The sequence below is a fragment of the Vicia villosa genome, linkage group LG3 (genome assembly GCF_029867415.1).
Source record: "Vicia villosa cultivar HV-30 ecotype Madison, WI linkage group LG3, Vvil1.0, whole genome shotgun sequence".
Lineage (NCBI taxonomy): Eukaryota > Viridiplantae > Streptophyta > Magnoliopsida > Fabales > Fabaceae > Vicia > Vicia villosa.
In genome coordinates this window covers 72,092,863-72,100,483 of record NC_081182.1, presented here as the reverse complement: position 1 = coordinate 72,100,483, position 7,621 = coordinate 72,092,863, and positions in this window count along the sequence as shown.

Here is a 7,621-nt window from a genome sequence, read left to right as displayed (position 1 = left end):
GAAAGCTTAAAAAATGGTCCTAAGGGGTGGAACCCAGGACACAAAGCATACATGTCCAACACCACAACCACCAGGCTGCACATTTATGTTTGTGATGTGGTTGCCTTAGATTACTTATAATTGTTACTGCTATTGTTTATTGTTTATTAGCATTAATAGTTATTGTTTTCATAATTAATTAATATAAATATTATTAGTTAATAATTAAAGTATTATTTATTAGTTAATATTTTTAGTTAATGTTATTAATTAATATTACTTAAATTATAAAATAATAATTAATATTTATTATAAACTATTAATTAAGAAATTCATTATAAAATAATAAAATAATATTTGTTTACTAATTAACGCTAATATTAATGTATTTATATAAAATAAAATATATAAATATTAGTTAAATTAGTAAAACAATATTTGTTTAATAATTACGCTAATTCTTATGCCCACGTATTTTCTCTATTAATTAAACTATATTTTACAATTAGTTAAATTATAAAATAATATTTATATTTAATTTAAAATATAAGTAATATTAATTATTAATGCTTAACATTAACAATAACTAAAGAAATATTTAATTTACAATATTTATATTATTTAATTAATATTTGTTTAATTAATATTAAATTATAATTATCAATGCTAATATAAATATTAATACTAATAACGTAAATTATAATCTACAATGATATTAATTGTTAATAGTTAAATTATGAAGACTTATTTTTACAATAACAATAACTATTTGTAAAACATTTTTATAATATTAACGTTAGTAATAATATTTGTTTACAGTTAATTATTAATGCTAATTATTATGAAAACAATAACAATTAGTTAAATTATAAAATAATAATTAATATTTATATTAGTTTAGTTTAATTTAGTTTATATTTTATAATTTAATTAACATTAACAGTAAAATAAATATTAATTATTATTTTATAATTTAAGTAATATTAATTAATAACATTAACTAAAAATATTAACTAATAATTAATACTTTAATTATTAACTAATAATATTTATATTAATTAATTATGAAAACAATAACTATTAATGCTAATAAACAATAAACAATAGCAGTAACAATTATAAGTAAGCTAAGGCAACCATATGACAAACTGAAACGTGCAGCTTGGTGGTTGTGGTGTTGGACTTGTATGCTTTGTGTCCTGGGTTCAACACTCCTTAGGACCATTTTTTAAGCTTTCATATTTACCATTTCTAAAACCAAACAATAAAAACATAATAAAAATGCCACGTGTTATTAAAACAAATAAAAAATAATAAAAATGCCAACTAAGCCAACCACGTCATTAAAAATAATTAAAAAAAATTAAAAAAAATTGCCACATCAGACTTTTTAATGAGGTGGCGTGAAAAGGGTTCAAAATCAAACTTTTGAAATTTTATGAGGCACGTTTTGAAACTTTTTTTTTGGCAGGGGGGTTTTTCAACTACGCCCCATATGGCAGGGGGTAAAATAGGTATTAACCCTTTGAAATATGGTAGATGGTAACGAAAATGAATGCAGTTAATTTGTAAAAAGAATGTAACAACAACATTTATTTGCATTTACAGAAGAATGTAAAAAGCTTGTAGTTGACTATTTTTTTAAAGATGAAATATTGTTAGGGGGATGGTAACACTTTATGGAAGTGCATCTTCGTAATCCGAAAATTTATTTGCCGATTTTTTTTAGATAAAATAGAGGTGTCTCACTTACAACATCTTTGTTGATGCGATTTTAGGTGCGTTTAAATATGCATTTTCGAATACAACAAAAACATTTTCGAGTTTTCAGAGGTGTGAGTCACACCCTATAGGATGGGATGAGTAACCCAAAAAAAGATGAAAATTTTACCCTATACCCCTACATTTATCCCTCTACCCCACCAAATTATTCGTTTGGACACAAATACTCCTATATAAATACTTACACCTTCAAAAATTGTCACCTTTTCTTCATTTTGTTTTAAAGGACCGAGAGAGCAAAAACTGGAGAACAAAACATAAAATTTCCCGAAACAACACTCAGTACACAAACTAGAGAACACTAGTAGAAGATTTACGGTTCAACTTGCAACACACCGGATAACTTACAAGTAAGTTTTCTGGTTTTCATGAGAAAAATGTACCAAACTGGATAACTTAGGCAAGGGATCTCCGATTGCCGTGAATGATAATCGGATAACTTTGAGCATTGTTATCTAGTTCTCGATATGTTCATTCAGATAACTTGTGAAGAGGTTATCCGGTTCTTTTTTTTAAAACTTTTTAAATTATTTTTAGTGGTTAGCAGAAGAGGAGGTCTGAATGACGACAATATGAGATAAATGGGTGAAGGATGACAACATCGACATGCGACGGATGATGAAGAAGGGCATCATAGGGTTGCACCTGAGGCTGGTCCACAGCAGTCAGGGTTCTCCAGAGGACCCATCGATGCGTCTCTTTTAGTGAGGTATCAGGGTCACGTTGCTCACCATTTATGGTTCAACAGTGTAAGTTAATATCTGTCGTTTAATGTTGAATCATTTTTAATTGTAGGCTAAATTAATGTTTTGGTCCCCTTATTTTGGTGTTTTCACGATTTTAGTCCCCCTATTTTCTTTTTAAACACTTTTGGTCCCTCATTCCCATTTTGGCTACAAAAACACTTATGTGTCACTTTTTAAAATATGTAGCTTATCCTCAAATGGAGATGGGTACCAAAAGTGAGGATGAGGGACCAAAAAATATAATTTGAAATGTGACAAATAAGTGATTTTTTAAACTAAAGTGGGGATGAGGGACCAAAAGTATTTAAAAATAAAAGAGGGGGACTAAAATCGTGAAAACACAAAAATAGGGGGACCAAAACTGTAATTTAGCCTTAATTGTAAGTACTTATATTTTATAACATATATATGATAAATTGTTTTTAGGAGACACATTCGAAGAAAGAATTAAAGGTTGTTGAACATGGTAACAAATTGATATGATGAGTTAAACATAGTCTCCCATCGATGATATAGTCTTGGTTAACTGAATTTGGTCTATCCTCTCTCCAGAGAATCAGTTTGTCGAGGATATATCAAAATCTAGTATCAGCCTTTGTAGAGAGATGGCATCAAAAAACATCATCCTTTCATATGCCATCTGGCGAGATGACCATTACTTTGGACGAGAGGTTTGTTTGGGATTGGTGGTATCGGTAGTCCACTTCCGAGGGCGAAGAAATGGGGCTACAAGCAAGGATCACAAAAGGTTGATGAAATTAGGCATGTGGTAGATGCATTGACACATGCTGATGTCATTTGGCGGCCTTTTGAGGATCATAGACAACATCGTCCATTTGATGATATATGTCTGTACAAGGGTGGTTTAAAATGGTATGGGACAGTTGTGCCATATTTATCTAATAGATGTATGCTTCATTTGGATATAGACATTACATATTGCATCCACCTCCTGATGCTGACATACTTGATGTGATTGTTGAGTGAATTGAATATCATGCGAGCGTGATGGATCTGGTCAGTTCAGTAGTTTTTGCTACCACCCCATATGATGTGGACAATGGTTACTTGGATTGGTACTATAGGGTATCACATTATCATTTTGTAGCACCACCTCAGGGTGAGGAAAGAGAAGTCCTGATTCCTGTCAATGAAGAAGGACCGTCAGATCAGAGGATAACATTTATTTCACATGAACTTCTTCATTATTTACAATTTCATAAGGCAGATGAGGAAGACGATGAGTTCGTTTAGATATTTCGGTCACTACATGTAGCTCATGACGGACCAGTACCTAGGGGCGGACCAGTAACTTATGACAATGAGTCTCACAAATGACCTCTTTACTTCTTTATTATTTTGATACTTGTGTATCATTTTGAGACTTATGTATTATTTTAAGACTTATGTATTATGATACTTATGTATTTTAAGACTTATGCACTAGAATCCAAAATATAACATGAAGTCAAATGTCAATATAATCCAAAGAAGTCACATCTCTTGTGCGAAATTTCTTCCAATTCAATGTGAACGCTGGCAAAGGAAATCCTTCATTCATGTTTACTTGTTTATAAATTTAATATCAAAAGAAAAATAAGTAATTAACTTAACATATTTGAATGTTTAACTACCTGAACCTAATGTGTACATGCCATCTTTGAAAACTTTTTGAGAACTCGAGTTTGCTTGATCAACATACTCATGATATGAAGGGTCACAATAAACATCATATTCCACAAGTTTCTTCTCTTTCTTCTTCACCCCTCCTTTGGTTTTTATTTTTCAGGAGGTGGACACATCCTTGTTGTAGTGGGATAAGCAATTTCACACACCCTAATTTTTAGTGTGCTTTTTCCTGCAACATCTAATGACCTGAACCTTTTCAAAATCGCATTAATTTCATTGGTCATGTCCACCTCTTATCCATCATCTGCATCTACCTCTTGTTTGCGTTCCATACTTAGCTTTCTTTAATGGATATGAATATTGTCAATTGGTATTGGATCACCACTCAATGTGTATCTCCCTAAGTCACAAGCACAAGGTAACCCGTATACTTTTCTATGAGTACACCCGCACATTTGAGTGTTAGTGCCCACAATGTCAATCCTCAACCACTCTTCAGCAATGCACCTCAAAGCAGCTCTTGATATCGATCCACGCAAATTCCCATAAAATGGATAGTGTGTGCATGTTCAACTTTATAAAAACTCTTCTAAAATGAAGCTTTAATGTTTCCCAATTGTATCTTGAGATTTCCATTCATAGTCTCTCAATATTTTCACATATCACCTAAGTTGTTCTCCAACATTTGCTTTAGTTTTCAATGCCCGAACTTAACCTTTAAAAAAACAAGCAAGTACCCGTAGTATTAAGATAAAAAACTATGGCTGAAATCAAATATACCTATTAGTCGTGGTTTTGCCCAACTGCAACACTTGATTGATTCATGCTTCGACAAATCTATGCATATGTGGAGTCGACCATCTATCTTTCACATAATCAAAAAATTCTTTAAAGTCAACACATACGTGCACATGTTGTTGCAACCGTTGATGCTACTCTACCTTATCACTAGCCCTTACAAGTTCCTAACACATTTTCTCTATTGGCTCTCGTATATCATTCACAACATATTCCTTACACTTTGATTTCACATTTTTGTTGATGTGAAATCAACAAAGCAAATTAATTATCTTTGAAAATACTGTTTCAATTGCTTTTATCAAAGCAAGATCTCTATCAGTCAAAATCACTAGTTGTCAAACCCCTGCTTAATAAAAAATTGTTTTAACTTATCCAATACCAACAAAAATTCTCTTTCTGCTTAAATTACATATAGTCAAATGCAACAATAAATGTTAACTCAGTTGATGTCATACCAACTACTTCAAACAGAGGTTGCCTTTACTTGTTTGTCTTGTATGTGTTGTCCATAATCAACACAATAGAAAACATATTCAACAACTTCACTAATTCTGGATGGGCCTAGAAAATATCTCTCACAACTTCTGACTCATCTTTTTTCCTACTCTAGTATACATAATCTGAATTATCTATCAGCTTAAACAAATGTTGTATTTCCATTCTAGGACCCCTTATGTATTTCTGTAACTTACTCTTATGTTTATATATTTGCATGATCCGAGTGAAGTTCTCCGAATCTCGCTCTTGCAATGACAATAGTATGTGTCTTGATGGAACATGATGTTTTGTCAAATCAATAATATGTTATCGTTCATCTGCATTTGGTCGACCTAAAAACGTGTGACTTTAAAACTATCAGGTAAACAATGATTGTGAAGTCCATATTTTACATCAATCTTCCATCCAAAACCATCTTTTGACGTTGTTGACCTAATTTTGAATGGACAACCATATTTCTTACTAGCACTTTGTGTTTCACTATCTCCTTCTTTGTATTTTCCACCTCTATCACAACCAAATATTACTTTGTCACTTCTTCCTCTCTTGCTTGTTTTTGTATCTGAAAGAGTTATTATAACCGTCACTTTATTCCTGATTCTAACCTCCCTAATCCAACATGTTGCCTCTTCTCGTGTAGCAAAGTTTTGACTTGTTGAAAATACACCAGTGGTATCTACGCATGTCAGGTTTTTATCGCATATCATCAAAGGAATGTCCATACCTTTTAAATATAAATACAAAAAATCAATCAATAAAACATTAAAAAAATAAAGCGAACCGAAAGTCTTATAGCAAAGAAATGCAGTTGGTAAAAAATACATAACCAAAACACTAGGATGGAAGTTATCTGAAACTGTAAATGTAGCGAACCATATAACATTAATGAAAATTATCCAAATGACTTTATTGAATCGGATTACTTCATATCATATTTTCCGGTTTGTTCATAAATTGAACTGGATTTCATATAGGCAACTTATCTAGTTAAGAAAAATAACATATCGGCTTTGTAGCAAGTTATCCAATTCAAATAGGAGGGGTGCACACTTATCAATTTCGAATGAATAGTAAAATTCACAATATGAAATAAAATTAAAAAGAACAAGTTTGGAATATTTACAAAATTGTTGATGTAGAGGAATAAATGTAAGAGTATATAGGGTAAAAAAAATTTAAAAAGAAAAAGAAAAAGAAAAGAGAATTTCTTTTCTGACCTCCCTGTGGGGTGATCCCCCAGCAAAAACTCATAAATACCCCTATTTCGAAAATGCATTTTCGAAGTAAATTTTTTTCTAAATTTTTCCAGAGTTCGGAAGTGCACTTCCGAAAACATCAAATGAGGGGTGTTTTCGGAGATGCACTTCCGAAAACACCCATTTTGAGGGTTTCGGAAGTATACTTCGGAAAAAAGACATGGTGAAGGAAAGAATAATTTGGCACATATAATGAAGAGGAACAAGATACTGTTATAATTAAAAATTCCCTTATGTAATTATGTTTGTTTTTTATTTGTCAATGTTGTGAATGGATCTTGATAAATTGTTCAAAGTCTTAAATTGTCGTTATTATTTGATTTGGGATATGTTAGAGTTTGGTTCTGAAAAAAAGTTTTCAAATGATTTTTGCAGTTTCAGTTTCATGATGTTGTGGTTTTACTAATAACTTTTGAAATTAATGATGAATATATTTTTACTGCAACACCAACGATACAAGAGAAAGATGGAAAAAAATACTTTATCTCCCTGGTGTAAATTCTTTTAGTATGGATACATCCCCCAATTATTTTTGTGTATTAAGTGAAAGATTGGAAACAACATGTGTGAATTAAAATTAAGACACAGTGTATGTGTTGAAAAGTCAAAAAAATGTCTATAGCAAGGCTCTTCCAAGTTTCTGAATGTAGTTACAGCAATTCACCATCCCAAAAATAAGTGTTTTCGGAAATGCATCTCCGAAAACGCTCTCATTTGATATTTTCGGAAGTGCATTTCCGAGTTCTGGAAAAATTTTGAAAAAAAAAAATTTGAAAAAGAATTACTTCAGAAATGCATTTCTGAAGTAGGAGTATTTTTGGGTTTTCGTCGCGGGTGACCAAGAAGGTAGGGGGCCAGGAAAGAAATTCTCAAAGAAAAAGATATACCAACTTATCTACTGTTAGCCCAATAAAATGCAGGGCCTAAATG